The sequence below is a fragment of the Meleagris gallopavo genome, chromosome 23 (assembly GCF_000146605.3).
Source record: "Meleagris gallopavo isolate NT-WF06-2002-E0010 breed Aviagen turkey brand Nicholas breeding stock chromosome 23, Turkey_5.1, whole genome shotgun sequence".
NCBI lineage: Eukaryota > Metazoa > Chordata > Aves > Galliformes > Phasianidae > Meleagris > Meleagris gallopavo.
The window spans coordinates 3,550,934-3,561,282 of NC_015033.2; positions in this window are offsets into that span (position 1 = coordinate 3,550,934).

Consider the following 10,349-nt stretch of genomic DNA (forward strand, 5'->3'; position numbering starts at 1 on the left):
TTGTCTTCTTCAACATGGTTCAGTGCTTTAGTTCAAGTTTTACCTGAAACCATACTTCCTCATACAGGGGTTCCATAGCAGCAGGACCTGACGGGATCTCTGGCTGGCAGTTAGAGGAGTGCCACAAATCCCGCCAGTGACAAACCAACCCACTGCCCTCATACATCTCACATGGAGCTTCATCAACAGGATGGTTTGCAGTGTATCTAATTATTTTTCCAACTAACTAATTTACTTTCACTGAACGAAGGCATAGTGTCTAAGGGTGAATTTTCAGACTGTACCCCTAAAAAAAGAAAGTACATCTTGCTCACTTGTCCTATTTCCACCAAAGCAGCTGTATGTACACTACAGGCACAAATAACTCCATGGTGAAAACCACTGCCCTTATTTATAAACACCAGAAGCCACACGTATACCTGAACTTACTCATTGTCTCACACAGTCGTACTTGAATAGCTCTAAAATAGCTCTTTCTTTGGTGAAAGCTGGCTGTTAATTGCAAACCTAATGTTTTGTGGACTGAGACAATTCTATAAACTTAGGAACTCTCCAAGGAACGCACTGGGATTAAATAATAGTCTTGCAGTCATTAAAGGTTCTCTGCTTCTCCATGCCCTGGGCCTCCCTGCACTGACAGGGATTTTATTGCACATCAGTTGTCCCGGAAAATTGATTATCTATCATTATCAAGGAAGGTGAAGAAGGGTTGTCTGACTGGAGCCATTAAAGATCCATAGGATTTGCTATAAAGTGAATAATTAGTCTGCTATTTTTTGAGTTCCTCTGCAAATTCCCTTCCCTGACTTCCCTGACAAAAAGCCCATAAAAAAATACAAAACAGCAACTTCTCAGTATTTGCATTGCATACAGAATTCATCTACTAAGCATGAAGCAAACCTAATTAGTGTGGAAAATGGATTCAACCTGAGCAGATAAAGCGTTGTAGGGTCCTGCTCGTACAGAGTTAACTCAGTATAAACTCAGCAGGCAAGTGGAAACACGATCCCACGACCATCCTCAAGAAAGGACTTCATGGCTTTTCTGCACAAGATCTGCCACCAAATAAACTTTGAACTCTGGGACTCATGCAGTAAGTGCTGGGCCGAGCCAATAAAATGCTTGAATTCCTGCATTATTTCCACTATAGTTTATTTATTCAATGACAAAGACAATCACGGCTTGGCAAACCCTGCTCAGTTCATTATTTTGCCAAATTTGGGCTTTAAGAAAACCAGACCCAGAAGACAGAGTCACGTAGCCATTGACTACAGTCATCTCCAGAAAAAGAGAATAATTCTCTTTGAGTAGAATAATAGCACTTTATTATCCACACATCTCAAGTCATTATCCTAACAGGTAATTATTATCATCACCAGCACTTTACACACGCAGCCTGTAGATAAGTGAAGCAACCTGCCACGTGGCACAGCCAGCAACAGAAGAAGGCTGCCTGAAACCAAGCTTGGTAACTTCATCCTCAAGGCCGCAGCAAACACACAAACCCATTTCCCTCTAAATCATGTGCGGTCTGTGGAGACGAGTCAAGTCCTTGAAAGAGTGAATATTCCAGACATACAGACAAAATAAACAGCCTTACAACCCAAACATCCAGCACAATTAGACTAAATTGTTGATCATTCCAACAGCCTGAAAAGAATAGATGATGAAGAAACATCTGTGTAAATTAAAAGGATACTTACAGCCAGAGGAGCCTTATTTGAGATCTCAGGATGCACTATAAACACTCAAAGCAGTATTCCTAGGGCCTGTGCTAACTGTGAGACAGCTGTTACACATTTATATTCTGTCAATATAGTTTACCATTGCTGTTCAGACTTACAGTAAGGTTGCAAATGCTTATATTATAAACAAACTTTTTGAGAAACAAATGTTTCTGCCCCAGTTCAATGTGAACAGCTGGAATGATGGAATGCACAGATAACACGGGAAGTGAAAGAAAGCAAAGTAGGAATTATTATTTTTACTACATAACTGATGTGCTTTGGAACTCATCTTTAAAACAACCAGCAGCAGCAAAACACAACCTCCAAAAAGTCTGATTCTCCAATCACTTCTGTTCTTCCCTGAATACAAACCATCTTACTTCACAAAGTACCTATTATAGAAAAAGTTCAGGGCACAATCTTCCAATCTGTAGAAGAATCTCTGCGGAAGATGCCTGGACTGCTACATGCACACTGATGTATGGATATGCCACCTCTGCACACAAGAAAAGCTTTCATTAGATGGAATTTTCCTGCTTGAGGTTACTCATGAAACCACTGTATAGCTCTATGTGAAACGTGGCTCTGCTCTCACACCTACACGGCTGCACTGGGTGCAGGCAGTTGGTACAGTTTACATTTATACACTCACATTTAGCATTCTGAGAAACAACCAGGCTGCACAGCAACTATCTTGACTACTGCTATGCTACTGCCGTGCAACGCACCCGTAATCACAACGTAAGATCAGAAAGGGTCACACTGCTATTAGCACAGAAAGAAATGCCAACAAATGAATGCTGAGGTGATGTCAGTGGAGACATTCCAGATTTACAGAACTGTCATAGTGAACAACGTTTGAAACTTGGGGAAAAAAATCGGACTATTCACTTGCACAGATGATCATCCGTAACCACAAGTACCCATAAGTGGGAGAGGATTCAAATTAAGTTCAATTCTTTCAACTATCTCACCAGCATTCTCGTTTGACACAAACCTGGAGTAATTCCAAGCTCTCGTTGAGAAGAAAAAACTAATTACAATGACTAGCTGCAACTTAACAGTGACAAACCGACCGACGCAATAGGAAGGATGCTGGTCTGCACTGGTCTCAGGTCTTTGCATTGTGAGGTTCAACCTGGTTGGGAAACCTTCTAAGCTGAAGTTCTGTTAGTTTTCCTTTTTTCAAAACTATCTTTTTTAACAAGGTCTCTTTGTTAATTACGTACCCATACGCAGTTTACAAACTGAGTCAGGGGAGACATTTTGTGCCATTCTTGATAACAGTTCAGTAAAGACTCAAACACCTATTTAGCACTCAATCTATGAGTCAACACTTAGCACACCGACTCTCTAAGCTGCTGTTTTTTTCCTATGGCAACCACCATAATTATTTAAATGAAAACAGTCTTAAAAAAAGAAAAGGAGGGAACGGGATTAAATCTCTGCCAGCTCAGTTTCTTCTACGATCAAATTAAAAATAACGAACCATAGTTACTAGATGGTGTACAGTCATCTACAGGCTTCTTTAGGTCATACAGAAACGCATGGGAGAGCAAGAAGAGACAATGCTGGGAAAGGACAAAATCGAGCTCATTTTATGTGCTCTATAATCTCTTCGTTTTCCGTACCAGCTGTGGCTCAGAATGCTGATGCATGTGTCTCTTGAAAGTTAACATTTAACAGAGATTTCAGGTCTACCGAATTCCAAGAAATAAAAATAAACTCTTGTCCTGCTTCGGCTGCCAGCTGAGGCCAATGTTTATGGAGGGGAGTGCTAGGAACCAAGGAGATTTTTGGGAGGCAAAGCTCCATTAGACTCCACCGCTTTGTGCCCACTGCATCCCCACCATCATTGGACCCGGTGCTGCTTTTCTCTGCATCTGCCTGCCTCCATATCAAACTTCTTCAGTCACTCATTATCAGTGGAGTAATTACAAATAATCATGTTTGTTGTGGTAATAGATGAGGGTAAACTGCACAGCCTCCTTGCTGTGTCAGGTACTACTCAGATGCCACACCTCAGCCCCACACACACCAGCACTCAGCCTGCCTGTCACTGTGTAACTGCACGCCTTCATCTACTCACCCAGGGCCAGGCTGATGAAACAAGGAGGATTACAACAGAGAAATCTCACCCTCCAGACCGTGTTGCAATTAAGACATTTGTAACTGCCCTCCCTGCAGCCACCGCCTGAACCGTCAAAATAAAAGGGCAAATGTGGTTGTTTACTACTAAGCATTCTGGCTTAGATTTCCTTCTAAATGCAACCCCTACCTGGAAAAAATCCTCATTTCCAAACTTTTTTCAATCCTGAGCTTTCATGCAGCTAAAAAGCTAGAGATTGTCTTTAACACACAACATTCTGTGGTTTTTGTTTTTTTTTTTTGAAAGCATCTTTTCACTGTAAAAACAATATATAAAATGAAGCATGTTTTGTGAGTTACTTCTGAGAAGATATTATGCAAATAAGTGTGCTAACAGTACAGAGTTTGTCCCTGGACTTCTCATGATTTCTAATTCTAATGATTTCCATTTCTAATGGAAAATGAGGAAGGAAGAAGAGCCCAGAATGTGACGCAGTTATCAGCACAGGAAAGTCTGCACACCCCAGAAGTACTGATTTCTCTTAAAGGCAGAGATACCAAACTTTTCTGAGTCAGCACTTGTAGAGTTACCTTTAGGTCCTAAAAAGAGGGAAATTCCTTACAATGAGGAACAACCGAATAATTTCTGTGCGATGGGGGATTTTGCTTTGGCCGTATCTTCTTACGTATACTCTTTGACTGTTTCTGGTGGCAATAAAACCAAAACTCAACAGAAAAGCAAAACACAAATTTTGCCTGGTTTCTACACAAAACCATCAACTGCCCCCAGGCTTCCCTGAAACCCAGCTTAAGGTCTGCTCAAAAAACAAGTTCCCAAACCTCAGTGATCCTGGTCCCACTTTCAAGTGCTGCCATGGCACCTGATGACTCTCCAGGCTGTCTGTGGGATGTGGCAGAGAGCAAGCAGCTCTGAGACTGCTTCAGGTTGTGTCATGAGTGAAACAGGCAGGGGTCTCAGCTCTCACCATACAGCTGCCCAAAGCCACCAGGTGGAGGATCAGATCCTGTCAGCCTGCAGGATCTCCCTGAATACAGAGAGCATTTACAAGTACAGGATGGTATCAGTGGCCGGCTGGAGAAGTTCTGCCTTAGTAAGGCCAGGGATGCAGTTTCAGAAACCATCCAAACACACAGCTGTGAAATTATATATTTAAAAGGTGACAAATCTCAAGGGAAGGGAGTCCAGAGTATTATTCTGAGGGCAGATAATTTCTTCGTGATTTGTTCTGCTTTCTTCTGCATCCTGATCAGAACATGTAATGCATGCAGTGCTTTGCCACATTACAGGAAACTACAAGAACTCCCTAGAGCCAAGATCTCAAGAGACATCTTCTAAACCAGGCAGATGGAGAGCAGTACTATAAAGCCCATTCCCTGCCATTAGCAGAAACCTTGCAGGGGCTTTTATCTGATGCCAGAGGTTGCTACTGAAACTGTATCTATGTAACTTACAATGCTGAGGGAAACCAGTGCAGATGGAGGGAGAGGGGTGGCAGTTTGAAATCGCTCCTGGTAGAGTGGCACAAAGCTTGTTGATGGACTTAAAACCTAAGAAAAGCTGGAGCTACACACATGAAATGCAAGCTCCACTACCCTCTAATCGTGCAGCCCATCCGGAGGCTTGGCAGAGCACAGCACACAGCTCCCTGTGATCTATCATGGGTGAGCCCTCATCTGCTTCCCGCAGCACAGAACACCCCAGCTGGTCTTGGCCAACCATAGCAGTGGCTTTGGGATCAGAAACTACCCTGCTGAAAGCACATCTTGGGTAAAGACGTGTGGATTTCAGTCTGGCTTTGCACGCCTGGGAAGACAAAACTCACCCTAACAATTCAACACTGGGAGGAGGGGGCAGAGTCAGGCTTTCACCCTCTGAGCACACTAGGATCACAGGATCACATTTCTTCTCCACCCCATCCCTCCCCCCGACACTTTCTTCTTCTCCTTTTTAATACTCTTTCAGGTCTGGCAACCCGTGTGTTTTTTTTCCTCCATAGAAACCGACATAACAGCGAGTTCGAGCCAGCCTCCAGCTCCACAAACACAGCCTGGCCCTGAGCAGGCTCAAGAGAAACACAGAGACATGGAAAGAAATGTCCAGGATAGCCAGAGGCTGCCAAGCACATCTGATCCTTGAAGGTATTGTTCCGAACTGCTCAGGACAGAGGCAGCAGTCCCATCCGCCCCGTCCTGCAAGCAGCAGAATGCTCTGCCCTCCTCAGATACAGCTTTTCAGCAACAAAAATGGTGTAACTTTTGGCTTTTTGTCTGCCTTCTGGTTTTCTCCCGCAGCTAGCAGGAGAATGAACGCTTCCAGAAGGAGGGGAATCAGGTATCCACACTGCCTTGGGCTTTGAGGGTCTTCTGGAACATGAACCAGACCACAGGGTCATGAAGTCCTCGCACAAAAACCAAACGGTTCATTCACTTTTCTTTGCAAATAGAATTTGCACAAAAAATGGACATAAATACATTCTGTTCCCTATTAAAAAGGCATCTGTGGCATGGGATAAGTACAAAAACAACACTCCAAAAGGTTACGCTGGCTTCCAGGGAGGAATGAACAGTAGTGGCAATAGTAGAAATGAAAAGCTTTGCTCCCCACATGACAAGTAACACCTCCAGGCCTTACCTGCCCTGGCCCTGAGTGAGAAGGAAAAGGAAACAAGACCGCCTCGAGGAGCAGCTGCACAGGGCCTCCACGAGCAATGCCTGCAGCCCAACGGACTTCTAGGTTTTCTCCCATCTACCACAAAAAAAGCAACACGTTCCTGGTGAAGGATTAGCGGTGGCAGCAGCTGCTGAGTGCTGCTGTGCACGGTGAGCAATCCCCATCACTTTAACTTGTCCTTTCTCTCAGCTAGGGCAAGGCTGCCCAAATGGGACTGCCTGGGGAAGCCCTGGAAATTTCCCTACAACAATCTGACTCCCTCTTAGCACAGAAAAACTCACTGCTCACCTAGTTCTGTTCACACAGCACTGCTGACATGTTTGCTCTTGCAGACAGGACATTTCTTCGGAGGTTTCTGTACCAACAGGCAACAAGGAGGCCTGCTGTGGATGGCACTGCCCCTACTCTGAAGATGCTCACACAGCTCTGAAACTTCTAGCTGGACTCAAACAACACCACGGTCCAACCCAAACATGGTAAATATTTATCTCTTATAGTAAATATTTATCTGTTCCTTCCCCTTCCCACTTTCCCTTAGAGTACAGAGGAGAGCTGAATGAGAGAGGTCAAAGGTTTTTACGTGGATTGTACCCACTGACATGAGCACAGTATCTAATTTTGCAGCTTTTACTGCCTCAAGTTATCTTTAGATTAAGATCAATCTTGCAATTAGAAGAACAATTTCACCACCTTTTCACATAATTCATACACTTGCTATTCTTCTACCTTCACCAAGCTACATGTGCCAATAAAAATAACAGCTCACTCCAAAATAGAGACAACACAGAAGAAGTGAAGACTGAGTAAAACTCAGAGCTCTTCAGTGCACAGTGGCCCACGGTGAACTTCACAGTCCATCCCACCAGACATCAGCACTCTGTTGCCTTTGAAGCATTTCTGAAGCACCGCTGTCAGAGCCTGTATGGAGCACAACACATGCTGTCCCTGCCTTCAACAAGCCTTTTGAAGCTACGTATCAAAAAGAACGCTGTAAATCACCAACTGACCTGAAATTGTTGTTTTATTTGGGTCATGTATTTCTAATACAGCTTAGAGCAACGGCCGCAGCTAACAAATAATAACAGAGGTGAGGGGATGTGACACAGAGGGCATCACTCTTTAACAAAAGCTTATGAGCAGAGCTCAAGGATGCCCAGAACAACCTGGGATGGCCCGCTGCCTTCACACTACTGCACGGTACTGGGAAGTGGGACTCAGAGCTCAGCCTCCATCCTGATGTGTAACAGCGGACAGTCTGGAACCTGTCTAGCATGTTTTCATGCATCTATTAAATGAGCACAATGGTATTATGAAACTACCCATCACAAATGATTAAGAACAAATTCGAATATGATAGAAAGAATAAAGTGCACAGAACTGTACTAAATAAGCAGCAGTTTGTCATAGTCCACAATATTGCAGCACATCATTCATATCTGACTTTGCATACAAAGTGCATAAAGTACAACAGACATTGTTAACCAATACTCTGCATTTGGAGCAAAAGACTTAAGAGGACACAACAGTTTTGCAAGTAAGAACAAATCCCTGTTCTCCTAAAATCAGTGCTGCAGCCCACCACACACAAGAACAATTCAGATGTGCTGCTGTTAAATGTTTCTCCTTTATCTAAGGAAGGACAGCTTAGACTGCAAGAGCAGAAGTGTGTTTCCAATGTTAAAATGAAGGTTCTGAGTGGAGAGACTGTAAAGAGACACCTTACTGAGTGCTGATCTGCTGCACTACTATATGGCATTTCATACAAAAAATATGGATACAACAGACTGAGGCAGCAGAGGAGAACGACGAAGCAGTAAGTGAAAGAGGTGACTTATCACAGTTTAGGGCTCTCTTTAGTATGCTTGGTTTGCTATTCAAAATCAAAAGATTTTGAAAAGGTCACAGCAAGCAAACTCCCAGCCTTCCACTACTACTATTATTGCTCTGCAATAGCAGGTAAGGAAAACAGCATGGCTACAGAGCATGGAAACACCAAGTGAAAATAATTCCTGCAACCACAGGAGGCCAGCTTGGAGCTCTCTCAGTGGTGCACGAAGGGCTGGCCTCTCTTGGACACCCCCAAGGCAGTAAGGGACAGCAGACACACTGCAGAAGGCTTGCTTGCAGAGAGATAAAGGAATCCAGTCTTCTGGAGAGAAGGAAAGGGGCTGGGACTGCTCACTACCAACCATATTATCCTGTAGGCTGCGAAAACAGCATGTTCCAGACAAGTTTGGTGACTCCTGCTTTTGTGGGCTCCTTCAGGGCAAATGATGATTCAGCCCTAGAAAGGAGGAAGCTTCAACACTCACTTCCCCTCCTTGCTCAGAGGAGAGGGCCAGGAGGACCTCCAGGGAAGCTGGCATTCCTCCAGACCCCATCTGCTCCTCCACGCTGCTCGAGAAGGAACACTGATAAGAGGTAAAGGCAGCAACTGCAGATCTGGGTCTCTTTGTGATAAGTCACAGTGGGGATTCCCCTCAATGTACTGCCATAGGATTTCTAGAAAGATGCCTCTCAGTTACCCTACATCGAGCGTGACTGGGATCAATCCAGCTGAGCAAAGGTGCAGCCCTCACCGTACCTCACCAGCACACACATCACCTCCTCATGTGAGAGAAATGCTTCTCCTGCACCACTGCCATTCTGCTCCCATTTTCCCTCTTGCCTGCTGTTCCTCTGTGACCCTTGCACCGTCACACATTTGGTTGGAGTCCAGAATGCAACTGCACCAGCAATAAACAACTTGTGTCAAGATTCTATTCCCCCCACCCTTCCCTGTCCTGTGTATTTTGTCTGAGACTGTGGTTCAAAACACCCAGACAGCATTACTGCAACCCGTCTTTTTTACACACTGTGCAGACTGTCTCCTCAGCATGATACATTTTTAATAGGTTTTCTAAACGCAGACAACCAGGCTGCTAATGACAAGTCTTTTTTTTCTCCCTCCTCCTTTTAAAGCCTTTTTTTTTTTTCCCCACAAGGTAAAGCTGCTGCAGAGCTTTGATGTCTCATTGCACCTTACTCCAAGGAACACCTTTTATATGGCAAGCAATTGCAAAACACACAGCACTCGAGCTGCTAAGATTGGAACGTTTACCACCAGAAGGATCCCAGTCTTTGCTTGTGCTCCCATTAGGTCCACCACCAGTTTTACTCTCACAAGTCTGTTCTATTTGAACATAAGGGAACAAAAGATCTCAGGATGCTGGGCATGGAACCAACAACTGCGATAAACTCCAAATTTAGCATGCTACAAGCAGAGCCTGCTCCTCTTGAAACACTTGGACAATTTGGGGAGAACTCCTCCTCCTCGCTGGGCTCAGATGCAGACAACAAATCACACTATCTGGTTAGAACACCTTTCATCTTCTGCCCTATCTGCATTTCTCTACTTCGCAACTAATCCCTCTGCTTTCCCAGCACCTCATAAATTGCAAGGCTATCCCTGCACTGATCGAGCTACGAAGTTACTTGTAAAGAGGCTGATTTTGCACTGCAGTGTGTGCACGCCAGGTGTGACAGAGGTTACTAAAGCACCACCAAGCAGAGGACAGCCTGCAGAAAGCAGGAGGCTGTGGCAGGGCGCAGAGGTGTGCGGTGAGATAAGCACAGCACGGACAGGCAGGCAGACACTCCTTGCTATAAAATAAAAAGGCATCGCCCTTCTTAAGCCTTTCTAAACTGATTGCAACTACAACCTTTAAAAGTCAAGCTATAATTTAGCCCTGCAAAGAAATCTGCATGTAAATAAAAACCAGGAGCACTGATGTCACTAACTTCTTTTCCCCCTGCTTTTCCAAAAACGGAACTTTCAAAATGGGCCAAAATTCAAGAGAAAA